This window comes from Dermochelys coriacea, chromosome 1 (genome assembly GCF_009764565.3).
Source record: "Dermochelys coriacea isolate rDerCor1 chromosome 1, rDerCor1.pri.v4, whole genome shotgun sequence".
Classification (NCBI taxonomy): Eukaryota; Metazoa; Chordata; order Testudines; family Dermochelyidae; genus Dermochelys; species Dermochelys coriacea.
The window spans coordinates 295,964,793-295,992,046 of NC_050068.2; the positions used below are offsets into that span (position 1 = coordinate 295,964,793).

The following is a 27,254-nucleotide window of genomic DNA, read 5'->3' on the forward strand; positions in this document are numbered from 1 at the left end:
TAACGAAGCCACGTTTGAGGATGAGATCATACAGGAAAGGAATATAGACAGAGAGAAGAGTGGGGCTGAAGAGGGAGTGGGAGAGAAGCAGACTTATTGAAAGAAAAGCTGAAGGAATGAGAAAAAGGTAGGAAATCGAGGAGAAGATTTGGTCACAAAAGACAAGGTTAACACAATATCAAGGAGCATATGATTAACAATGTCAAAAACATGAGAGAGATTAAGTAGGGTTAGGGTGGACAACTTGGTAATATTTAAAAACCAGACATTCCAACAGGAATTCTGGAACCTCCCCTGTCCTAACTCTTCCCCTGAGGCTTCGCCCTTATCATGCTTCTTCCCCCGTGGTCCCACCGCTACTCCCAAGGCCCTGCCCCATCCACTCCTCTTTCCCTCTCCCCCAGTCGCTTGCTGCTTTTTTCCTCCCCTTTCCCTTCCCTGTCCTGGATCAGGAGCTAGGGCTGGGAGCTTGGAACTGCAGCCACCCAATTCAGGTAGAAGGCAGCCCCAGCTGAGTAGGGGCTGGTGCGGGTCATGACCCAGTGCCTCCCTGCATCCCTCACCCACAGTAACCAGACTTTGGGTGTCCGGTCAGTAGATATGACTGGGCACTGTCAGGTCCCCTTTTTGACGGGACTTTCCAGTCAAAAACTGGGCACCTGGCCACCCTAAGTAGAATAAGAATAGAATGGAGACCCTGAGGCCCTATTTATGGCTTGATATGAGATCAGGCATTCAAACAAGCATACTACATATATCTTGGCTTGCATGTGGATATGTGTATCTGGAACTCAAAACCTGATTATGTTGTTTAAAGGTTAATGGGAAGAATTCTGACATTTATAACCTAGTTTTCTTGACCTCATGAAAGGAACTGCGTCTGTGGCAAAGCTGAGGTGAGGTTTTATAAAGAAGTTGTTCTCCTAGGATAAAACATGTTAGCCTTGTCCCAAAAATTCATATGAAAAATGTCTTAATTGGTAAAAATTATTATTATTTTTGCCCAGCTGCGTTAAGATATGATGAACAGAATTTTGCCAAACTTTATAAAAATTAATCACCTTGAGTCTAAGAATAGCTCTGAAAATTTAAGACTCAATTTTTTAAAAATTATAGTTGCCTTCTCCACATAACTTACATGTTTGGTAGCACAATGATATAAAACAGTAACCTGATACCTGATACCTAACCTGATATGTCTGAGTTTTCATTTATAGAAATGAAGTAAAGCATTCTTATTCTTCACAATATCAGTTGGATCTGATCGTGCACACTGTGTAATCTGTGTTTCTGTTGAGTAGATTTCTTACTTCCTTGAAGTTCTTTTCAATTCACATTTTAAAAGAAACATGGATTAAAGTCTAATTAAATAAAAGAATAAATTAAAAATATTTTCTTTTCTGCTTTTGGCAGGGATCATTGTCTGGTACTTTTAGCACAAGACTGAGTCAGGAGTTCTGCCCATGACTTGGAACCTGGCCCCTCATCATGAGATTTCAATGGGGATACATACATTACCCATGGGAATAGTTGTGATAAAGAGGTCTACTGGTGGTTTAGCACTCTGTTTCAACAACTTGTCAGGCCTGACATACTCTCTACACCTAAGGACACTGTTGTAATAATCTGTATCGAAATGGTGTCATGTAAGGCAGTGTTTCCCAACTGGTGTGCTGCATAATTTTTTAAAAAACTACATGCGAGAACTAATATTTCCCTTGTATTTTAATTAGTGTCAGAGCCAGACTGCATTCTGTACTTTTGTTCTCAGGATGAAGCTCCTTTCAAATATTATGCACGTGTCACATTCCATTCCCCAAAGCAATGCTAAGAGTGATAAAAAGGAAACAAAGATGATGTGCCCTGATGAATGCAATGTGCTGCAATGAGCCTTTGATGATGATGTACATAAAAAAGACATAGAATTCAAGCCTAAGTTTTATATTTACATTTGATTTGGGATAAAAGCCAGAACAAGCCGGACCTGGAATGACATTATAATTAATTATATTGCATTTAAAAGCAGCGGAGAAAGTTATACACATTTGGAAAAACTATTTTGGGAATGAGAAAAAATTATTAATTATTAATTGCTTGTTATCCCAAAATATTATTCTCAAGTGTGTGCCACTTTCTCCACTGAGCATGCTTTTGTCCAGAGTTCTTATATTTAGCTTTAATGTTAGTTTCCACTGTTGAAAATGTTAATTCTAACACAAAAGATAGATCATGATCTAATGTTAGCCACCATGGTTGTTTTGATTTTAACCCTACCAGCTTCCTTCTGGATTGGCTCCTGAATATTCATGAGACAAAATTAAAAGTGGCCTGTGAAAGACGCAACACTACACTACGCTCAAATGAACTTGACGTTACGGGAGTCATGTGGTGGTCACTGTATTTTCCAAATCTTACAAATCTCAAAAGTTACAGCAGTGAATTTCAAATTTATGATCCAAAAATTGACAAATATTTGAAGAAAAAAGATGTTTGCAGTTCCACATGAACTTGTAGTGGTGAAGCTGAACATAAAATTAAGAAAGTAAAAGCGGTGAACCGACACTTCTGTGAGAGCTATCTGCAATATGGATATTCATCTACGGGGAACCATCTTGCCCTCTTCCACAATGTCCCATGTGTGGGGAGAAACTTTCAAACCATGCCATGGTGCCAAGTAAGTTAAAATGACACTTTACAAGCAAACATTCATCCCTTCTAAGAAGGACATAATTTTTTTAAGCATCTGAGGGATCAGAATGAAAAGCAAGTCTGACTGACGATAGACTGTGCAACTGTTTCTGACAAAGCACTGGAGGTAAGCGACGTGGTCGCTGAGCTTGTAACAAAGGCAAAAAAGCCACCTACAATCTTAGGAACATTAATTTTACCAGCATGCATAGAAATCATGAGAGTAATGTTAGGTGCACACAAAGTCAATGAAATTGAAAAACTTCTCCTTTCAGATTCAGTGATAGGTTTGGATCTCAGAATTGGAGTTTGGCGTTTGATGTTGCTCACTTCCAAAGCCATACAAAAAAGAACTGCCTCAAAGATGAAAAGGTAATATGATAAGTCTTGATACATAATAATATTGTTAGTTTATGTTTCTTGATTGGTACAATTTCTGTATTATTTGTTGTTCATGATATAATAAAATTTGGTGAATAGGTGAATTGACTGAAAATACTTGTCACAGTGAATGGCAAGAGCAGTAAACAGATTAAACCGAGGCGATAAGAGGGTGAGTTCATTTGGAGACAATTTGGTGGTGTTCCTCAAAATAATTAAAGGTATCAAGGTGTGCTATGGCAGAGAAAAGGTTGGGAACCACTGATGTAAGGTATCATATACAAACCGGTAACACGCTGGTCCTGAAAATCATTGTGTGGTGTATATACAGTGTGTATACAGTTATAAATATGTGCTAAAATTATGTTTCTAAAATGTGTTTGGCAAGCAATACATAAGGCCAGTCTGTCCTAGACAAAAGAATGTGTATTTACTTGTCTGACCAGCCTGGCCATCAGCCAGAGAACAAGGAAGGTATATTTACATAAAATGTAAACAAAGCCATCAAACTAACAAGTGGGGAAGTTAACTGTCTCGATGGGGGATGAAGACTACACCCCCAGGAAGCCTTCCTGCCTGTTGAAGCAGAGTCAATGAATTTTGGGAAGACAGAAGAAGAGAGAAAAGGCCATTTTGGCATCCATCACTGGGGGAACTAAAGAGGCCAGAGCTCTTGAAATCAAAGAACATTATTTGGATCCTTCAACCAAGGGGGTTGAAGTCTCTGAGAACTGACAATAATGAAAAACCTGCTTAGTCAAAAATTATAACTGACTGAAATTAAGTTTTAGTATTAGAAATGTATTTTTACTTTTGTTTGTTTGTAACCCTTTCTGTCTTTCTTCCTTATACTTGGTATCACTTAAATCTATGCCTTTTTGATTAATAAGCTTGCTTTACTTTTAATAATAACCAACACATTGCTGTGATTGAAATAAGAATGTTTTTCAAACCACAATTACATCAATGAGCTGCTGTTTACTGTCTCTTTATAGGAGCAGTAAACAACTTATGTCAGTGTTCAGAAAAGAAGCTGGACACTGCAGGGAAACGTCTCTAGGGAATTTGGGAGTTAGAGTTCACTATTTCTTACCTGCAAGACTAGGTTTGGACTGGAAGAGTCCTGATGAGTTTGTTGGTAAAGCAGACAAGTTGGCGTGTCAAGGAGCTGTCACATAGCTCAGCAGTAGAAAAATTTTCACTTGCTGAGTTTGAGGGGTAATATAGTAACTCACAATTCTGGGAACTCCAGCAGGTCATCACAGTAGCGAGTGAGGTTACTCACATAAGGGTTTCTAGACTGCCCCCTTGTTTTGTGACTTTGGGCAAGCCACTTATTCTCTAACCTCAGTTTCCCTATCTATAAAATGGGGACCATAATGTGTATCTGCCTCAGAGGATACTGTGAGGCTTAATTAGTGAATGTTTGTAAAGCACATTGCAGAGGTAAAGTAGTAAGTGTTATTTTTAATTTGTATAAAGTAGTTTGGGCCCCATTGACAAAAAATGTTACATGCATACAAAATATTATTATTTTAAAGCCACAGTCCTGCAAGTTTGACAGCCACCATCTTAGCTGACACGCACAGGGTTAAACTGGGAACGTCCAGAACTAAAAGTATGAGGTGCTACAGCCTGAGCTAAAGAGCCAAAGCCTCTGTAGCTGTAATAACAACGAGGAGTCCTTGTGGCATCTTAGAGACTAACCAATTTATTTGGACATAAGCTTTCATGGACTAGAACCCACTTCATCAGATGCATGGAGTGGAAAATACAGGAGCAGGTATAAATACATGAAAAGATGTGAGTTGCCTTACCAAGTGTGAAGTCAGTCTAATAAGACAATTCAATTGACAGCAGGATACCAGGGGAGGAAAAATAACTTCTGAAGCGGTAATGAGAGTGGCCCATTTCAGACAGTTGACAAGAAGATGTGGATAACAGTAGGGAGAAATTAGTATTGGGGAAATTAGGTTTAGGTTTTGTAATGACCCAACCACTCCCAGTCTTTATTCAGGCCTAATCTGATGGTATCCAGTTTGCAAATTAATTCCATTTCTGCAGTTTCACGCTGGAGTCTGTTTCTGAAGTTTTTTTGTTGAAGAATTACCACTTTTAGATCTGTTATTGAGTGACTAGGGAAATTGAAGTGCTCTCCTACTGGTGTTTGAATGTTATGGTTCCTGATGTCAGATTTGTGTCCATTTATTCTTTTGGTAGAGACTGTCCAGTTTGACCAATGTACATGGCAGAGGGGCATTGCTGGCACATGAAGACATAAATCACATTGGTAGATGTGCAGGTGAACGAGCCCCTGATGGTGTGGCTGATGTGGTTAGGTCCTATGATGGTGTCCCTTGAATAGATATGTGGACAGAGTTGGCACTGGGGTTTGTTGCAGGGTTTCGTTCCTAGGCTGGTGTTTTTGTTGGGTGGTGTGTAGTTGCTGGTGAGTATTTGCTTCAGATTGGGGGGCTGTCTGTAAGTGAGTACTGGCCTGTCCCTCAAGGTCTGTGAGAGTGAGGGACCATCCTTCAGGATAGGTTGTAGATCCTTGACGATGAGCTGGAGAGGTTTTAATTGGGGGCTGTAAGTGATGGCTAGTGGCGTTCTGTTATTTTCTTTGTTGGGCCTGTCTTAGTAGTAGATGACTTCTGGGTACCCATCTGGCTCTGTCAATCTGTTTCTTCACTTCACCAGGTGGGTATTGTAGTTTTAAGAATGCTTGATAGAGATCCTGTTGATGTTTGTCTCTGTCTGAGGGATCGGAGCAAATGCAGTTGTATCTTAGAGCTTGGCTGTAGACAATGGATCGTGTGATGTGGTCTGGATGAAAGCTGGAGGCATGTAGGTAAGTATAGCAGGTTTCCAATATAGGGTGGTGTTTATGTGACCATCACTTATTAGCACTGTATTGTCTAGGAAGTGGACTGCTTGTGTGGACTGGTCCAGGCTGAGGTTGATAGTGGGGTAGAAATTGTTGAAATTGTATTTATACCTGCTCCTGTATTTTCCACTCCATGCATCTGTTGAAGTGGGTTCTAGCCTTGAAAACGTATGCCCAAATAAATTTGTTAGTCTCTAAAGTGCGACAAGGACTCTTCATTGTTTTTGTTGATACAGACTAACACAGCTACCACTCTGAAACCTGTAGCTGTAATAACTCAGATGCTCTGTGGAACCGCACAGCAGGCAGTGGAGATGGACCTGTAATGTGTATGGGTTACATATGAACACTCTTACACATAAGCTTAACTTCCCGCCTGTGAGTGGTCACACTGAAATCAGTGGGACTACATGCCTAAAGTTATGCATGGTTGTAGTGAATATAGGATCTGGGACTAAATTTGTTAATGGTGATAAAATTTTATTTCTGCTTTATTCCTAATGTTTTTTCCAGGCTGAGAAACTACTGAAATAAGTGGATACAATAGTTTACAGAGAGCATCTGTGAGGTATCAAAGTATGTCATGCCAATTGTATAATTAATATACACATTATTTCTCCTAAATGTGTTAGCATTTCAAGAAAATGGAAACTTTTAGTATGTAGTTTGGTATAATGAGTTGGGGAATTGGTTTCAGCACATGTTGAATTTTCTGTAGCTATTTTGGGGACTTTAAACTAATCTTTATATAAGTTTCTTCTTGCAGCAAGGGGTTCCTCTTGAAACAAAACTATCAGCACCAAAAATTCAAGAAAAGCAAAGAAAGCATAAAACAAATAGGGAAGAAGTGCTTTCACTTAAGATGTTACTTTACAGTTAGTATTTACTGAAGAGCTAGGTCAATGAAACCAGATAACATACACAGATTAAATGGTTTCAAAGCAGCAGCCGTGTTAGTCTGTATTCGCAAAAAAGAAAAGGAGTGCTTGTGGCACCTTAGAGACTAACACATTTATTTGAGCATAAGCTTTCATGAGCTACAGCTCACTTCATCAGATGCTTATCCTCAAATAAATGTGTTAGTCTGTAAGGTGCCACAAGTCCTCCTGTTCTTTTTGCGAATACAGACTAACACGGCTGCTACTCTGAAACCTGTCTTTATCTCTGGTTTCAGAGTAGCAGCCGTGTTAGTCTGTATTCGCAAAAAGAAAAGGAGTACCCCTGGCACCTTAGAGACTAACAAATTTATTAGAGCATAAGCTTTCGTGAGCTACAGCTCACTGCATCCGATGAAGTGAGCTGTAGCTCACGAAAGCTTATGCTCTAATAAATTTGCTAGTCTCTAAGGTGCCACGGGTACTCCTTTTCTTTCTGTCTTTATCTCTGTGTATCATCCCTGGTGTACAGTGGGATCAATTCTATAGCGGAGCAGGAAGGGCTACAATTATTAAGGCCCAAGATATGGAAACCAGACAAAGGGTTTGTCTGTTTTTCAGAACATGACTGGGTGCTTCTGTAGCGAGGACAACGGGCTACATCTCTAGGCTAAGCCACAGAGCCCACCTGCGGGTGCAGCCCTACAAGCACAGATCCAGCCCATATACTCACTCCTTGTTGCAGGGGCAGACAAAGGCAGCCTGAATTCGCTCCAAGGCCCGGCCGTTCCTCCCATCCCCATCATCATCCCACAATGCAGTTCCACCTGTGTCATTGTTCCCCCCCCCCGGAGGGGTAGGGCTGGCGGGTGGGCTCGCTCTGCCTCTGAGACCTGCAGCTGCTGGCGGCAATTAACACCGCCTGGGGGCTGGGAGCGCACAGACACAAAGGCTGCCTCGCCGTTCAGACAGCCCGCCGCCGCGGCTCTCTTGGCGTGGCCCCCGGGGCAGGCCAGGAGATGCGCTTGGCTGGGCCCGCAGCAGCTCGCAGGAGGCGGCGGTAGCTGCCTCTGAGCCGCAGTGACGTGCGCACCAAGGGGGAGAGGAGCCGGTGCCCTGGCTCCTGTCTGAAGGCGGCGGGAGTCCGGAGGGGCCGGGCGTGTAATAGGATGTACACAGACGCGCGCAGCTCGGCCGCGCGGCTGGGTTATCTGGTGCGTGGCTCGTAGCTCTGATGCAAGCCGCTCCGCCGCGCTACTGCACACAGGAGGAAGAGGCGGGGAAGCGGCTTTCGCCGGTCCACGCTGCAGCTGAAGGTCGCGTCTCCGCAGCTCCCTGCCCGCCTCGCTGCGAGGAAAAGGCGCCGCTTTGACCCTCTCTCTCCCGCCCCCCACCGCCGCCCCCCGAGCGGGACGCAACCCACGGGGCCTTCTCCGCGCGCGCGCGCGGCGGCGCCCGAGGTGGCTCGCGCCTTCCACGAAGGACACCGGCGGGGCCACCTTGCAGGCGAAGCCCACCCAGGCTGGGGAGGTGAGAGGCGCGCACGGCTGGGCGGGTAGGGGTGGGCCCCCGAATCGGAACCATCCCGGTAAAACCGGGACATCTGGGGTCACCGGACCTGAGGGTGGCTGGGACTCGGGGCCCTGCGCTGCCGATGGCGCCGCCGCCGAGGGGAGCCCCTGCGGGCGGAGCGAGGCAGCGTGGCCCCCGCGGGTGGCGGGGCTGGGCTTTGCTGCGGTCCCTGGCGGGGCTGGTCGCAGGCAGGGAGTAGAGAGGAGCAGCACGTTTCCCACCCCCCCTGGCTCTCCCCAGGATGTCTGAACGGGCGGGTAGGAGGCGAACGTGCCACGGGCACTTTTCGCGCTCACTCTCCGTTTCCTTTCCCTTCCCGCCCGCGGGTCGGGCTGTAGCTTTTACATGAAAAGAACAACCCTGGGGAGAAGAGATGCAGTCCGGGGGAAGGGGCCCTTTGGGGAGAGACATTCTTCGTCGCTCACTGTCACTGCACAAAGGCTGCCCCCCCCGAACGGCCCTTGCCCGCACCCCCACTCCCTTTCAGCTGTAATTTGACTTCTGATTTCAGTTTCTATCACTCCCGCCAACGTTTGAAAGCGCTAAGTAGGGACATTGGGGTAGTAAAATAGGGATACATCTTTTAACTCTTATTGAAATTAATTGGGCTAGGGGAGATTTTGGAGCAAAAACATAATCTGAGTATTCTCCTGAAAAGCAGAGACATCTCTGCCGGGACAGGGACAGTTGGAATGTGAGTATTTGCATTTTAATTCTGCCAGATGTTCATTTTGAATGAAATATTGGGATGGGAGGGGTTGATTTTATCTTTTGGTTACAGCCATTGCAGTAGAGTGTAATGCCCTGGTAGGGATGTTGCTTTGACAATAAACCAGCCTTTGTGTTTGTTTTTAAATATGGCATTGATTAATAATCCTGCTGGTAGATTGCAGCAGTAACATTTTAAAATTAAGTCTTGGGGGAAAAACGAGTATCAATCATCTGGGGAAGAAACTAAAAATATGATGTGAATGTGTGCGTGTCTGGTATACCTGAAACACGCTCATATGCATAAATCAAAACCCACAATTGCTGGCTTTTTGTCTAATCCTGCATTTCAGTAATGCCCAATAGTCTTATTAATTTCAGTGAGAGTTTCTTGTGTAGGCAAGAAATGTAGGCTGAGCCCACTATATGTAAATATATCTAGCACCTTTGCTTTTATCACCATTAAAAAGGAGAAGCTTAGTTGATATTGTTTGGGCTGTTTTGTTGGCCTAAGTTTCTCTTATCACATAATTGGTTTCCTCTAGACCAAAGGTTTTTGTTCCATTTGTTTTTAAAGTTGAGGTTGTAAATTAAAGCAAACTGTAATTATAATTTATCACCTTCATGAAAAAAGAGAGGTGGTATATGTAAAAACCTGTGCTTTGTTTATCTGATATTAGAAGGACAACTGAAATAAAATCCATCCTTGGCAGCTGCTAGCATGATAGTCATACAGTATGAACCTGCCAGATATAATTAGATTATTCAATTTCCCACTGTGCTCATATTGCTCTTAGGCATTTCTACTAACCTATATTTCAAAATATAGTGACTGCTGCTTTATGGTGCTTATTCATTTTTTGTGAGGGGTAGTATTACTTGAAAGGCAACATAAAATGAACCTATCATTGGTCTGAAGTTAAAGCACTGGTCAGAATAAGAGACACCCTTAATTAATCCTTTTAACTCAGAAGTGTTTTTTAATTTAAAAAATGTTTTTGCAAAAAGAACATTGTACTATAAATCCAAACTTTTACCAACTTAAAAACAATCTGGGAAGAAGTATCATCTGTCAATGAAAAATAAGTAAGTAATAATCAAAAGGGATCAGATTCAGACCTGGGGCTTGTTCCTCTCACTAAAATAGAATGAGAGAACTTCATTACATCCCAGGAATCACTTCAGTTGGAGCAATGGACCCTTGATGTAAAGTGGTGTAGTTCCACTAAGTAGTTCTGATTTGACTCAAACATTCCTGTGTAAAAACATGTGAGAAAGGAACACTCACCCGAACCATTACACACCAAGGAGGGTGGCTGAAACAAGTAAATTTTCTCTCCTGTACAGTGGACAAAGGGGACTCAAGACTGAATAGCACCCGGGGATCTGTGGGTAGCCAAAGGCAAGACCCCATAAACCCCTGAGAAGAAGTGCAGAAAACCATCATCCCAGTGCCTCTCAGAACCCTTTCTCCTGGATGTCATAGAGCGTGGAGGATGATCTATGTTTTATTACCTAATCCTATTTTTTACAAGGACATTAATGCACATAGGAGGCGGAACAGGTCATTTACAGAGGTTGCTCCTTGACTCCTCTATTCTATGTCCTTGCCACTCCCCTTTTTTCCCATAGGGAAAAGTGGTGACTGAGCAGACAGTGGGATTGTCCTGTGTTACCACATTTTCACTGCATTTTTGCAGTTCTAAGTTGGTTTTACTCATCCCTTCACAGCAGAAGCTAGCATATAAGCCTAAGTAAATATGATCTTTTAAAATATACATTATGCAGGAAAACATTATTTTAAGTAAAAAGTGTTTTAATTTATTTTTAAGGGACTCTCTTGCACATGATTGACCTTCAGTCCAGTTTACCTAAAATAGTATTGTGAACCAAAGAATCAGCTGGATGGAAAGCAACTTTGGTCTGTTGAGTAGGGTTGCCAGGCATCTGGTTTTCAACCAGAACACCAGGTCGAAAAGAGCCCCCAGCAGCTCTGGTCAGCACTGCTGACCAGGTTGCTAAAAGTCTGGTCAACAGGGCTAAGGCAAGCTCCTTTCCTGCCCTGGCTTCATGTAGCTCCTGGAAGTGGCAGGCATGTTTGGCTCCTAGGTGCAGAGGTGGCCATGGGGGCTCCGCACACTGCCCCCACCCCAAGCGCCAGTGCTGGCTCCACAGCTCCCATTGGCTAGGAACCATGGCCAATGGGAGCTGCAGGGGTGGCGCCTGCAGGTGCAGGCAGTACACAGAGCCCATTGGCCCCTCCACCTTGGAGCTGGACATGCCGGCTGCTTCCAGGAGCCTCCTGAGGTAAGCACCTTCTGGCCAGAGCCTGCACTCCAAACCCCGTCCTGCACCCCAACTCCCTGCCCCAGCCCTGAGCCCCCTCCCACACCCAAACTTCCTCCTGGAGCCCGCATCCCATCCTGCACCCTAACCCCCAGCCCTGAGCCCCCTCCAGCACCCCACACCCCAACCAGAGCTCGCACCCCTTCCCCAGCCCAGAGTTCCCTTCCACATTCTGAACCCTTCGGCTCTAGCCCAGAGCCCTCTCTTACACCCCAAACCCCTCATCCCCAGCCCCATCCCAGGGCCCATACCCCCAGCTGGAGCCCAACCCCATGCCCCATCCCTGAGCCCCCTCCCACACTCTGAAATTCCTCGGCCCCAGCCCAGAGCCCTTTTCTGGCTCCACTCCAGAGCCTGCACCCCCAGTTGGAGCCCTCACCTCCTCCCGCAGCCCAACCCCCTGCCCCAGTCCAGTGAAAATGAGTGAGGGTGGGGGAAAGCAAGTGACAGAGGGAGAGCGGATGGAGTGAGCATGGGCGGGGCCTCGGGGCAGGGCCGGGACAAGGGTGTTTGGTTTTGTGCAATTAGAAAGTTGACAACCCTACTTTTGGGTCAGCTAGTAGAACCCTGTGTGGTGTGGAAAGATTTAAAGATTCTAAATCTAAATGAAAAGCTAAAGTTACATTTTCTTACATATCTTGTATTGTTATAATCTAAATCCAATACAAGAAGTTTGAACAGCTGATCTTCTTTGTAATGATTTTTTCATTTTCAAAATGCCTTCCAGGCATTTTCCAATTAACCCTCACACTAGCTCTGTGAGATTGGCATGTAAAAATTATTTTTCCTATGTTACAGATGAGGAAACTGATGGAAAGAAGTTACAGGTGTACTACAAAAACAAAACAAAAAATTGAATTAAGAACAGATTTCTGTGCAGACATATCCTTACTAAAGAGTCTATCAGCACATTTAGCAGCAAATTAAGTTTTAAATAACTTTTTCCCCTTTGTGAATCCTCTTGATACTTACTTCATATTTTATTGGTGGTATTCCACAATTTATCGTTCTGTAATTTCACAATTATTATGGAATCCATGATTTGAAATGAGATTTTAGAGATTTGTGAGGTTGCATTCTGAGATCTCTTCAGCAAAATGGGAAATATTAAGAGGATTTCACAGGAAACAATAATGAGAAAAAAGTTAAAATGTATTTCTGTGCTGAGTGCTCCTTATAGCTTGATTGCTGAGGGCTCAGAACTAATCTGTACTTAAATCTGTTTTCCCTTTTTTGCTTTATCTTTCAGTGAGTTGCCTCAGGCCAAGCCATAAGTCAGTGAGAGAGTCAGAAATAGAACTTGGTGATTTTTTAGTTACAGTCCTGTACTCAAATCTGCAGACCATGGTTTCTCAGTTTGGTGGGGGAAGGTTGCAACCAGACTTAAGGGAGTCATGACCATCCTCCTTTTTTTTTATTGCTGGATGAGGAGGAGGCATCCCAAAAATTATGGAGCAGGGGAACCTGAAAGTTTTTCCTGTTGTAACACAAGGTCACAATATGGCAAAGGTTGAGAACCACTGCACTAGTCATAGAGTTTAGGCCCAGAAAGGACCACCAGATCACCTAGTCTGACCTGTATATCACAAGTTACCTATACCACCAGCACCCCCACACTAAACCCAACAATTGAAATTAGACCAAGATATTACAGTCCATGGGAGTCTAGACGATTATGTGCCACAGGCAAAGAATAGTCTATACCTCTGTTCCTCATTATAGCATCTCTTTCCAAACTTAGTTATCATGTCCTCCATACACACAACTTAAAACTCATTGTTTTATTATTTATATCCTTGGACTCTTACTGGTCATATTGCTGTTTCTTTCAAAGAACACCCAAAGGTAGGGGCAAAAGGAAAAACGCATATCATATCTCAGTCTTTTTGTACAGGAAGCAATTTGTGTGAAACTGAAGCTCTGGATTCTGATAGCTTTAGTAAACTTCACAGAGGAATTCTTCACAAGATTACCAACCATATCTATGAACAGAAAGGTGAATCAAATTTCAGCTTTCAAGCAAATTATCTTGAGTTCTGTAGTTAAAACTACTAATTGTATCTTAGAGGCTTAATATCCTATCACAACACTAAAGGACAATTTGATTACTGGGAACTCCACAATGAATCTGTGCAAGACCATGTGTCTGTGAAGAAGTCCTGTCCAGAGGTGAAAGCACACAAGCCACTCAGCTGCAAATACCTCTCAAATACCTCGCCTGCTTCTCAGGAGGTAGGCTCTGAGATCACCATTTTGAATGATGTTATTTGAGGAAGGACTGTCAGTTAAAGGAGTATTTCAGTGAATGATGCCACAGCATCAAGCAATCACTTTTATCTCTTGCTGTGGTGACATTAATGCCAAAAGTGCCACTTTCAGGAGAAAGAAAAAGGAGTACTTGTGGCACCTTAGAGACTAACAAATTTATTTAAGCATCAGCTTTCGTGAGCTACATGAGCTGTAGCTCACGAAAGCTGATGCTCAAATAAATTTGTTAGTCTCTAAGGTGCCACAAGTACTCCTTTTTCTTTTTGCAAATACAGACTAACATGGCTGCTACTCTGAAAACTTTCAGGAGAGGTATTTTTTGAAATACATAATTTAGAAGTACCACCAGAGCTGATTCATGCTTCCATTGGGTAATGAGATACAATGGGACTGTTTACATTGGCTTTTGTTTTTCCAAATACCTAGACTTTTCAGATGAGTTAAACCCATCTCTAGTGTTATGATATTTAGACAATCCAGAAAACTGGAGTTGCAGGGATTCTGTTAGAAGACAGTAAAGAAAATGGCTTGGATTCTTTGCCTGACAGATTTTGACAGTCTGTGAGGTTCTCAATATCCTTGAGAAAAAGAAGGGCATAGCCACTCATTTTCATCTGTCAATCCTACTTTTAAAATCTGACAAATTATAATTCTTTTCTATAATTTTCAAGGCAATGGTGCTCTTCTGTGAGCAGCAAAGTGTAAGCAAATTATCCATAATAGGTTTTTCAAGATGTGTCATGGGATGTCTAAAGACAAAGGCAAGCTTCCAGTCCAATCACATAGAGACTTCAGGATACGAGAGTGCTCTCTGCTTGCTCTTCTGGACTGAGGATCTAGATTAGCTACTAAACACATACTTTTGAAATTCTTTCTCCAGTCAACCCAATCCTTTCACACTAAGGATATGTCTACACTATGAAATTAGGTCAAATTTTAGGTCAGTTTTTTAGAAATCGTTTTTATATAGTCGATTTTGTGTGTCCCCACACAAAATGCTCTATGTGCATTAACTCAGCTGAGTGCTTTCACAGTACCGAGGCTAGCGTCAACTTCCAGAGCGTTGCATTGTGGGTAGCTATCCCGCAGTCTCCGCCGTCCATTAGAATTCTGGGTTGAGATCCTAATGACTAGTGGGGCAAAAACATTGTCACGGGTAGTTCTGGGTACATGTCGTCAGGCCGTCCCTCCCTCCCTCCCTCCCTCTATGAAAGCAACGGCTGACAATCGTTTCGTGCCTTTTTCCCTGGGTTACCTGTGCAGACGCCATACCATGGCAAGCATGGAGTCCGCTCAGCTCACTGTCACCATACGTCTCCTGGGTGCTGGCAGACGCGGTCCTGCATTGCAACACAGCAGGAGCTCATTGCCGTGTGGCAGCAGATGGTGCAATAGACCTGATAACCATCATCATCATGTCCTAGGTGCTTTTGGCCGCCTTGGTAAGGTCAGTCAGGAGCGCCTGGGCAGACATAGGCGCAGGAACTGAAATAGGAGTGACTCGACCAGGTCATTCTCTTTAGTCCTGCCGGCCGTCCTATTGCACAGTCTTCTGGAGAGCAGCCAGGAGATGAGGATGGCTAATAGTCCTATTGCACTGTCTTCTCATGAGCAGCCAGGAGATGAGGATGGCTAGCAGTCCTACTGCACCGTCTGCTGCCAGCCAAAGATGTAAAAGATAGATGGAGTGGATCAAAACAAGAAATAGACCAGATTTGTTTTGTATTCATTTGCTCTCCCCTCCTTCCCTCCGTGAAATCAACGGCCGAAAATCATTTCGGTGAGGTCTGTCAGAGGCACCTTGAACATTCAATGGAGACTCAGTCCTGCCTGGAATACAGGGGAGAGGGATAGCTCAGTGGGTTGAGCATTGGCCTGCTAAACCCAGGGTTTTGAGTTCAATCCTTGAGGGGGCCATTCTGTGTGACAGTTATTTTTGTTTCTCTTTGATGTAAAGCCACCCCCTTTGTTGATTTTAATTCCCTGTAAGCCAATCCTGTAAGCCATGTCGTCAGTCGCCCCTCCCTCCATCAGAGCAATGGCAGACAATCGTTCTGCGCCTTTTTTCCTTGCAGACGCCATATCACGCCAAGCATGGAGCCCTTTGGGATCACTTTGGGAATTAGGAGCACATTAAACACCACACCGATTATCCAGCAGTATATGCAGTACTAGAACCTGCCAAAGTGAAACTGGGCAAGTAGGCAACGTCAGTGCGGTGACAAGAGTGATGAGGACATGGACACAGATGTCTCTCAAAGCACAGGCCCTGGCAATGTAGGCATCATGGTGCTAATGGGGCAGATTCATGCCGTGGAACGCCAATTCTGGGCCTGGGAAACAAGCACAGACTGGTGGGATCGCATAGTGTTGCAGGTCTGGGACGATTCCCAATGGCTGTGAAACTTTCGCATGCATAAGGGCACTTTCATGGAACTTTGTGAATTGCTTTCCCCTGCCCTGAAGTGCCAGAATACCAAGATGAGAGCAGCCCTCACAGTTGAGAAGTGAGTGGCAATAGGCCTGTGGAAGCTTTCGACACCAGACAGCTACCGGTCCGTCGGGAATCAATTTGGAGTGGGCAAATTTACTGTGGGGGCTGCTGTGATGCAAGTAGCCAACACAATCAAAGATCTGCTGATATCAAGGGTAGTGACCCTGGGAAATGTGCAGGTCATAGTGGATGGTTTTGCTGCAATGGGATTCCCTAACTGTGGTGGGGCCATAGACGGAACCCATATCCCTATCTTGGCACCGGAGCACCAAGCTGGAGAGTACATAAACCGCAAGGGGTACTTTTCAATGGTGCTGCAAGCACTGGTGGATCACGAGGGATGTTTCACCAACATCAACGTGGGATGGCCGGGAAAGATACATGATGCTCGCATCTTCAGGAATTCTGGTCTGTTTCAAAAGCTGCAGGAAGGGACTTTCTTTCCAGACCAGAAAATAACCGTTGGGTGTGTTGAAATGCCTATAGTTATCCTTGGGGACTCAGCCTACCCCTTAATGCCATGGCTCATGAAGCCATACACAGGCAGCCTGGAGAGTAGTCAGGAGCTGTTCAAGTACAGGCTGAGCACGTGCAGAATGGTGGTAGAATGTGTATTTGGATGTTTAAAAGTGCGCTGGCGCAGTTTACTGACTCGCTTTGACCTCAGCGTAACCAATATTCCCATTGTTATTACTGCTTGCTGTGCGCTCCACAATATCTGTGAGAGCAAGGGGGAGATGTTTATGAAGGGGTGGGAGGTTGAGTCAAATCGCCTGGCCTCTGGTTACGCGCAGCCAGACTCCAGGGCTGTTAGAAGAACACAGGAGGGCGCGGTGCGCATCAGAGAAGCTTTGAAAATCAGTTTCATGACTGGCCAGGCTACGGTGTAACAGTTCTGTTTGTTTCTCCTTGATGGAAACCCCCCTTCCCTTGGTTCACTCTACTTCCCTGTAAGCTAGCCACCCTCCTCTCCCCCCTTCGATCACCGCTTGCAGAGGCAATAAAGTCATTGTTGCTTCACATTCATGCATTCTTTATTAATTCATCACACAAATAGGGGGATAACTGTCAAGGTTGCCCGGGAGGGGTGGTGGAGGAGGGAAGCACCGGGTGGGGTGGTGGAGGAGGGAAGGACAAGGCCACACAGCACTTTTAAACTTTAAAACTTATTGAATGCCAGCCTTCTGTTGCTTGGGCAATCCTCTGGGGTGGAGTGACTGGGTGGCCAGAGGCCCCCCACTGCGTTCTTGGGCGTCTGGGTGAGGAGGCTATGGAACTTGGGGAGGAGGGCGGTTGGTTACACAGGGGCTGTAGCGGCGGTCTGTGCTCCAGCTGCCTTTCCTGCAGCTCAACCATACACTGGGGCATATTAGTTTGATCCTCCAGCAGCCTCAGCATTGAATCCTGCCTCCTCTCATCACTCTGCCGCCACCTATCATCTTCAGCCCGCCACTTACTCTCTTCCGCCCGCCACCTCTCCTCGCACTCATTTTGTGCTTTCCTGCACTCTGACATTGTCTGCCTCCACGCATTCGTCTGTGCTCTGTCAGTGTGGGAGGACAGCATGAGGTTAGAGAACATTTCATCGCGAGTGTGTTTTTTTCGCCTTCTAATCTTCGCTAGCCTCTGAGAAGGAGAAGATCCTATAATCCTGGAAACACATGCAGCTGGTGGAGGGTAAAAAAGGGACAGTGGTATTTAAAAAGATACATTTTATAGAACAATGGGTACATTCTTTCATGGTAAACCTTGCTGTTAATATTACATACATAGCACATTTGCTTTCGTTACAAGGTCACATTTTGCCCCCACCTCCCTCCGCATGGCTAACCCCTCCCCCCATCAGATGGCTAATAGCGAGGAACATTTCTGTTCAGCCACAGGCAAACAGCCCAGCAGGAATGGGCACCTCTGAATGTCCCCTTAAGAAAAGCACCCTATTTCAACCAGGTGACCATGAATGATATCACTCTCCTGAGGATAACACAGAGAAATAAAGAACGGATGTTGTTTGAATGCCAGCAAACATACGCTGCAATGGTTTGTTCCGCAGTGATTCCTGACTACCTGCTACTGGCCTGGCGTGGTAAAGTGTCCTACCATGGTTGACGGAATAAGGCTGTCCTCCCCAGAAACCTTTTGATAAGGCTTTGGGAGTCCCTCCGGGGGAGCTTTATGGAGATGTCCTTGGAGGATTTCCACTCCATCCCCAGACACGTTAATAGACTTTTCCAGTAGCTGTACTGGCTGCAAATGCCAGGGCAAATTAATCATTAAACACGCTAGCTTTTAAACCATGTATACTATTTAAAAAGGTACACTCACCAGAGGTCCCTTCTCCGCCTGCGGGTCTGGGAGGCAGCCTTGGGTGGGTTCAGGGGGTCCTGGCAGCAGGTCCAGGGTGAGAAACAGTTCCTGGCTGTCGGGAAAATTGGTTTCTGTTTGCTGGCTGTGAGCTATCTACCACCTCCTCATCATTATTTTCCTCATCCCCAAAACCTGCTTCTGTGTTGCCTCCCTCTCCATTGAAGGAGTCAAAGCACACAGGTCGGGTAGTGGTGGCTGAACCCCCTAAAATGGCATGCAGCTCATCATAGAAGCGGCATGTTTGGGGCTCTGACCTGGAGCGGCCATTTGCCTCTCTGGTTTTCTGGTAGGCTTGCCTCAGCTCCTAAAGTTTCACATGGCACTGCTTCGGGTCCCTGTTATGGCTTCTGTCCTTCATGCCCTGGGAGATTTTCACAAATGTTTTGGCATTTCGAAAACTGGAACGGAGTTCTGATAGCACGGATTCCTCTCCCCATACAGCGATCAGATCCTGTACCTCTCATTCGGTCCATGCTGGAGCTCTTTTGCGATTCTGGGACTCCATCATGGTCACCTCTGCTGATGAGCTCTGCGTGGCCACCTCTGCTGATGAGCTCTGCACTCACCTGCAGCTTGCCACGCTGGCCAAACAGGAAATGAGATTCAAAAGTTCACAGGCCTTTTCCTGTCTACCTGGTCAGTGCACCTGAGTTGAGAGTGCTGTCCAGAGCTGTCACAATGGAGCACTCTGGGATAGCTCCTGGAGGCCAGTACCCGTCGAATTGCACCCACACTACCCCAAATTTGACCCGGCAAGGCCGATTTCAGCGCTAATCCCCTTGTCGGGGGTGAAGTAAAGAAATCGATTTTAAGAGCCCTTTAAATCAAAAAAAAAAGGGCTTCGTCGTATGGACGGGTGCAGGGTTAAATCGATTTAACGCTGCTAAATTTGACCTCAACTCCTAGTGTAGACCACGGCTTACTCTCAAGGGCAATCACACCACAGAGGATTGTTTTATCCAGCAGGGTGGAAGAGTGCCATGTGAAGGGAAGAAATCTTATTTCTTGGGCTAATTTTCTTTTTTCTTTTTAATTTTCATTAGTACTAATTAGAACACTGCTTTACTTTTTTTGGAGGTTAGGCATGGAGTGGGAACATAGGTAATGCCTGGAATTGGGAATTGGAATTGCTTAGTTACCAATCGGATTATTGTTCATATCTGTATTGCTTCCTTGAAACTTTGAATGAGAGTTAAGAAAAAGGCCAGGTCTACACTAGACAGTTTAGCAATGTTGATTAGCTATGTGAGTTTTGGATATTTGTATGCTAGCAAAAGTCCGAGTGTGGATGCAGTTATACTAGCATAAAAGTATTTTTGCCAGTATTTCACTTTCCAAACCAGTATAAGATATATCAGCAAAAACACTTTTTTGCTGATATAAGCCATGACTACCCTAGGAAGATTTTGCTAGTATAACTGTACTGGGATTGCTATACCACCAGCAAAATTTTTAAGCATAGACTACTCTTAAGTTTCCTTGGCTATTAAACAAGGAGTTTGCTTGGGAGAATAATAATACTTTGCCCTTATATAGCATCTTTCAACTGTGGATCGCAAAGCACTTTACAAAGCTGAATAAGTGTTAGTATTATCGTCATTTTACAGATAGAGATACTAAGGATTAGATAGTTGTCACTTGCCCAAAGACTCACAATGAGTTAATGGCAGTCAGGCCAAGAATCCAGGTCTCCAGACTTCCAGTTCATATCTGTCCTCTAGAGTCCATAGTGCCTCATAACTCATGTTCGAAATTTCATGTATTTGTTTGTTCTGATGAAAGAAATAGCCCCTTGTCTGAGTTGGAATGAATGACTCTATTTCTGTTGAATTATTTTGTTGATGTTAATGTGAATTTTTATATATTTAAGAATGAACTTCTTGATGAGATACTGTGGTCTTATAAGCATTATGGCCCCAATCCTGCAAGTTACAGCATGGGGTGGACCCTGCACCCATGAGGAGCGCCATGAGGTGCAAGTATATGCCCATATACACAGTGTTGCAGGATTAGGGACTCTGGTGAAATTCTGACCCCTCTGAAGTCAATTGATTTCATTGGGGCCAGAATTTCACCCTATATTGTTAAATCAGTTTTTCATATAATCTAAATATTCATTTTTAAAAGGTTCTCGGCTTTTTCATTATCAAGAGAACCTTCACAAATCAATCAAATCAATCAATGCACTTCTGCCCTGTTAGTCCTGATTTGCAGCTCTTTAGCTCAGCACTAGCAGAAGCAAGGAATGTGAGCTTTACCTCAGTGATCTGTGAATTCTGTTCCCCAGCACTCTGTTCATCTCAGTGAAGTTTTAATTTCATCACTTAGTTGGGATTATTAAATGCTAACTTTATAAAGCACAGGCAATGTAAAGGCAATTCTGCAAATGCTTCAGTGGGACTACTCATGGTACTGTGGTCTTTACTGGTTAACAAGTATTTGCAGAACAGGCCTTAAGGTCATGTCTGCATGAGAATGTTGCACCAATTTAATGTAAATCCATTTTTAAATTGATTTTAGTCAAACTTGGGCAAACCTTTGTGTGGACACTTTTCACTTTCAAGATCTTCATGGCCTATCCCTACCCTACCTGTTATCTCTCATTCAGGATCAGTAGGTTGACTCCTTCCTCCAGTAGGCCCATGGAATAAGGATGTCAACCTCCATTGTCCACTTGTCAAACTTTCAAACAAGCATCTTTGTGTTTTCTCCTATGCTGCTCCACCCACAAATATCCCTGTAAATATCTGCAAAGCACTTCACTGTTCTCCTTCAAATCCCTACTTAAACATTCTTCTTTGCCATGATGTCTACCAAAACTGACAATGGTTAGGCTTCTGTTGTGCTGAGACCAATATCTATCATGCTTACCAATACTGACTCATTGGTCCCTTGTACTTCCCCGTCTGTCTCCATCTGTTGCCTTTTATTTTATCCTTAGGGTATGTCTATAGTGGCAGAGTTACATCACCAGCAGTTACAGCACCATTCAGAGAGCACTGAAGGGAAACCACTGTTGTGTGTTCACACTGTCAGCTGCCTGCGCAATAGCGTGTTCACACTTGTGGCACTTGCAGCGATATTTGGAGCGGTGCACACTGGGCAGCTATCCCACAGGGCATCTCTTCCTCTTCTGCCGCTAAGAGTTGTGGGAAGGCAGAGGGGGTCACAGGGCATCCTGGATCCTGTCCCAATATCCCATAATGCATTGCTTTGCATTCCAACAATCCCTGTTCTTCCGTTTGCATTTGGCGCCATCTTTCAATGGTTTGTGTACTGCATGCTGTGCCCCTTCAGTCTACAGGAATGGATCCTGCACTGTTGACCAATATGCTGCTCGCTCTCACTAACACATCATGAGTGCCAGTGGAGTTATTCCTTAAACTGCAAAGGCAAGGGGAGTGTGATATTGATCTTGCCACACGTAGTAGCTATGACATGAGATTGCTTGTGGCATTCATGGATGTGCTTACCACAGCGGAACACCACTTTTGGGCTTGGGAAACAAGCACTGAGTGGTGGGATCACATCGTCATGCATGTCTGGGATGAAGAGCAGTGGCTGCAGAACTTTCGGATGAGGAAAGCCACATTCATGGGACTGTGTGATGAGCTCACCCCAGCCCTACAGCACAAGGACACGAGAATGAGAGTTGCCCTGTCGCTGGAGAAGTGCATGGCGATTGCATTGTGGAAGCTGGCTACTCCAGACTGCTACCGATCAGTCGCTAACCAGTTCGGAGTGGGAAATTCGACCGTTTGACTCGTGTTGACGGAAGTGTGCAGGGCCATTAATTGCATCCTGCTCCGAAAGACCATGACTCTGGGCAACATGCATGAGATTGTGGATGGCTTTGCACAAATGGGCTTCCCTAACTGCGGAGGGGCGATAGATGGCATGCATATTCCAATTCTGGCACCAGACCACCTAGCCACCAAATACATTAATCGAAAGGGTTTCTCTATGGTTCTCCAGGTGCTTGTAGATCACTGTGCGCGTTTCATGGGTATTAATGCAGACTGGTCAGGAAAGGTGCATGACACATGCATCTTTCGGAAAACTGGCCTGTTCAGGAAACTGCAAGCAGGAACTTTCTTCCTGGACCAGATGATCACCGTAGGGGGAAGTCGATCCTGGGACACCCTGCCTACCCCTTAATGCTGTGGCTTATGAAGCCATTCACAGGGCATGTCATAAATATAAAGGGAAGGGTAACCACCTTTCTGTATATAGTGCTATAAAATCCCTCCTGGCCAGAGGCAAAACCCTTTCACCTGTAAAGGGTAAGGAGGTAAAGGTAACCTCACTAGCACCTGACCCAAAATGACGAATGAGGGGACAAGATACTTTCAAATCTGGAGGGGGGAACAGTTCTGTCTGTCTGTGTGATGCTTTTGCCGGGAACAGATCAAAAATGCAAGCCTTCCAACTCCTGTTAAGCTAGTAAGTAATCTAGCTAGAAAATGCAGTAGATTTTCTTTTGTTTAATGGCTTGTAAAATAAGCTGTGCTGGAGGGAATGTATATTCCTGTTTTTGTGTCTTTTTGTAACTTAAGGTTTTGCCTAGAGGGATTCTCTATGTTTTGAATCTGATTATCCTGTAAGGTATTTACCATCCTGATTTTACAGAGGTGATTCTTTTACCTTTTCTTTAATTAAAATTCTTCTTTTAAGAACCTGATTGATTTTTCACTTTCTTAAGATCCAAGGGTTTGGGTCTGTGTTCACCTGTACCAATTGGTGAGGATTATTATCAAGCCTTCCCCAGGAAAGGGGGTGTAGGGCTTGGGGGATATTTTGGGGGAAGACGTCTCCAAGTGGTCTCTTTCCCTGTTCTTTGTTTAAAATGCTTAGTGGTGGCAGCGTACTGTTCAACGACAAGACAAAGTTTGTACCTTGGGGAAGTTTTTAACCTAAGCTGGTAAGTATAAGCTTAGGGGGTCTTTCATGCAGGTCCCCACATCTGTACTCTAGAGTTCAGAGTGGGGAAGGAACCTTGACAGGGCACCTTGACAACAGCAAGGAGCGGTTCAACAAAAGGCTGAGTAAGTGCAGAATGACTGTGGAGTGTGCTTTTGCCGTTTAAAGGCCCACTGACGCTGCCTATATGGGAGGCTGGACCTGGCTGATGACAATATTCCTATGCTTATAGCCGTGTGCTGTATGGTCCATAACATTTGTGAAGGGAAGGGTGAAAGCTTCAATCAGGGCAGGACCTCTGCGGCTCAGCGCCTGGAGGCTTAATTTGAACAGCCAGAGACCAGGGTTATTAGAGGGGCACAGCACGGGGCCATAAGGATCAGGAATGCCTTGAGGTAACAATTTGAAGCTGAAAGCCACTAATATTTGTTGCTATGCTCGGGAGTGCAGTGCTTGTAATGCTAGGAGGTGATTGTGATTAGTGCAGATAATGCACTATGAAGGTTTAAGAAAATTGCCTGTTGCTTTGCAGGGCTCTGTTTGCTTTCAATTAATGAAATAAAGATTGCTTTCAAACCAAAACAATTCTTTTATTAAAAATCAACAACCAGAGGAGAGAGACAACCAAAAAAACATCAGCACTGAGGGGGATGGGGGAAGTGAGGGTCTCAGGAGGAGGTGGGGTCCTGGGATGATTAAAGATTTGTGTGTGTCGACTTATCATATCCAGCCTTCTCCTTTGGAGTACAGTACAGTGGATACTGTACTTGAGCAGGGCTAAACTGCAGAGGGAGGGGTGTTGAGTGAAGTGGGTACTGGGAGTCCGCAGGGCTGGACTGTGATGGGGAGGAGTGGAATGCAGTGGATACAGACTGGAACCAGGAGGTTGATAAGAGCATGTGTGTGGGTGAATGGGAAAGAGTTTTGCAACAGTGGCTGCAGGGGAGGGTGGACGTGGAGCTGCTCAATTTGCAGTGCTAGTAGTTCCTGGATTATGTCCACTTAATCATAGAATCATAGAATATCAGGGTTGGAAGGGACCCCAGAAGGTCATCTAGTCCAACCCCCTGCTCAAAGCAGGACCAAGTCCCAGTTAAATCATCCTAGCCAGGGCTTTGTCAAGCCTGACCTTAAAAACCTCTAAGGAAGGAGATTCTACCACCTCCCTAGGTAACGCATTCCAGTGTTTCACCACCCTCTTAGTGAAAAAGTTTTTCCTAATATCCAATCTAAACCTCCCCCATTGCAACTTGAGACCATTACTCCTCGTTCTGTCATCTGCTACCATTGAGAACAGTCTAGAGCCATCCTCTTTGAAACCCCCTTTCAGGTAGTTGAAAGCAGCTATCAAATCCCCCCTCATTCTTCTCTTCTGCAGACTAAACAATCCCAGCTCCCTCAGCCTCTCCTCATAAGTCATGTGCTCTAGACCCCTAATCATTTTTGTTGCCCTTCGCTGTACTCTTTCCAATTTATCCACATCCTTCTTGTAGTGTGGGGCCCAAAACTGGACACAGTACTCCAGATGAGGCCTCACCAGTGTCGAATAGAGGGGAACGATCACGTCCCTCGATCTGCTCGCTATGCCCCTACTTATACATCCCAAAATGCCATTGGCCTTCTTGGCAACAAGGGCACACTGCTGACTCATATCCAGCTTCTCGTCCACTGTCACCCCTAGGTCCTTTTCCGCAGAACTGCTGCCGAGCCATTCGGTCCCTAGTCTGTAGCGGTGCATTGGATTCTTCCATCCTAAGTGCAGGACCCTGCACTTATCCTTATTGAACCTCATTAGATTTCTTTTGGCCCAATCCTCCAATTTGTCTAGGTCCTTCTGTATCCTATCCCTCCCCTCCAGCGTATCTACCACTCCTCCCAGTTTAGTATCATCCGCAAATTTGCTGAGAGTGCAATCCACACCATCCTCCAGATCATTTATGAAGATATTGAACAAAACGGGCCCCAGGACCGACCCCTGGGGCACTCCACTTGACACCGGCTGCCAACTAGACATGGAGCCATTGATCACTACCCGTTGAGCCCGACAATCTAGCCAGCTTTCTACCCACCTTATAGTGCATTCATCCGGCCCATACTTCCTTAACTTGCTGACAAGAATGCTGTGGGAGACCGTGTCAAAAGCTTTGCTAAAGTCAAGAAACAATACATCCACTGCTTTCCCTTCATCCACAGAACCAGTAATCTCATCATAAAAGGCGATTAGATTAGTCAGGCATGACCTTCCCTTGGTGAATCCATGCTGACTGTTCCTGATCACTTTCCTCTCCTCTAAGTGCTTCAGGATTGATTCCCTGAGGACCTGCTCCATGATTTTTCCAGGGACTGAGGTGAGGCTGACTGGCCTGTAGTTCCCAGGATCCTCCTTCTTCCCTTTTTTAAAGATGGGCACTACATTAGCCTTTTTCCAGTCATCCGGGACTTCCCCCGTTCGCCACGAGTTTTCAAAGATAATGGCCAAGGGCTCTGCAATCACAGCCGCCAATTCCTTCAGCACTCTCGGATGCAATTCGTCCGGCCCCATGGACTTGTGCACGTCCAGCTTTTCTAAATAGTCCCTAACCACCTCTATCTCTACAGAGGGCTGGCCATCTCTTCCCCATTTTGTGATGCCCAGCACAGCAGTCTGGGAGCTGACCTTGTTAGTGAAAACAGAGGCAAAAAAAGCATTGAGTACATTAGCTTTTTCCACATCCTCTGTCACTAGCTTGCCTCCCTCATTCAGTAAGGGGCCCACACTTTCCTTGGCTTTCTTCTTGTTGCCAACATACCTGAAGAAACCCTTCTTGTTACTCTTGACATCTCTTGCTAGCTGCAGCTCCAGGTGCGATTTGGCCCTCCTGATATCTTTCCTACATGCCCGAGCAATATTTTTATACTCTTCCCTGGTCATATGTCCAACCTTCCACTTCTTGTAAGCTTCTTTTTGATGTTTAAGATCCGCTAGGATTTCACCATTAAGCCAAGCTGGTCGCCTGCCATATTTACTATTCTTTCGACTCATCGGGATGGTTTGTCCCTGTAACCTCAACAGGGATTCCTTGAAATACAGCCAGCTCTCCTGGACTCCCTTCCCTTTCATGTTAGTCCCCTAGGGGATCCTGGCCATCTGTTCCCTGAGGGAGTCAAAGTCTGCTTTCCTGAAGTCCAGGGTCCGTATCCTGCTGCTTACCTTTCTTCCCTGCGTCAGGATCCTGAACTCAACCAACTCATGGTCACTGCCTCCCAGATTCCCATCCACTTTTGCTTCCCCCACTAATTCTACCCGGTTTAATGCTCCATAACGTTTAAGAGCCGCTCTGTGGCTTCACTCTGGTGCGCCGTGTTCTCCTTTCGGTCCCTCTTCTTGCTGTCCTGCCCCTCCTTCAGTTCTTGTTTTCCAGCCCCGCAGTGCATCATGACCTCATGCAGAAAGTCCTTCGTGGCCACTTTTTAATTCTGCGCAGCCGTTCAGCTGGCGATAACGAAGAGGGAGGCTGGGTTCCCAAGGTCATATCTGTGAAGCCAGAATGCAACATTTTACAGAAGCAGTATTGTTTGCAACACACAGACCACTGATTCAGTGATTTAAAACACAGCCACTATTCACATACCTGTCACTAACTGACTGACCCCAGGCAAGCACAGATGAGCCACAAGACTACCCAAATGGTAAGTAACCACAGAGGCAGGGGAAATCAGGGTTCTAGGACTGTACTGTACATTGGGCATATGGCTCTTCGGGAGAGCC

At 45.1% G+C, this 27,254-nt stretch overlaps 1 protein-coding gene across 2 annotated transcripts in view; it reads left to right on the top strand.

Moving 5' to 3' along the window:
* Positions 1 to 7,554: 7,554 nt before the first annotated feature.
* The window catches only part of SLC38A1 (solute carrier family 38 member 1), a 71,434-nt gene continuing 51,734 nt past the window's right edge, over positions 7,555 to 27,254 (top strand). Inside the window, exon 1 of one of the 2 annotated variants that reach the window (XM_038373722.2) lies at positions 7,555 to 8,361. The gene's annotated coding sequence lies outside the window, so the exon portion shown is untranslated. Of the gene's footprint in view, positions 8,362 to 8,807; positions 9,098 to 27,254 lie in introns of those variants that run through there. The other variant, XM_043494285.1, reaches the window with a different exon arrangement.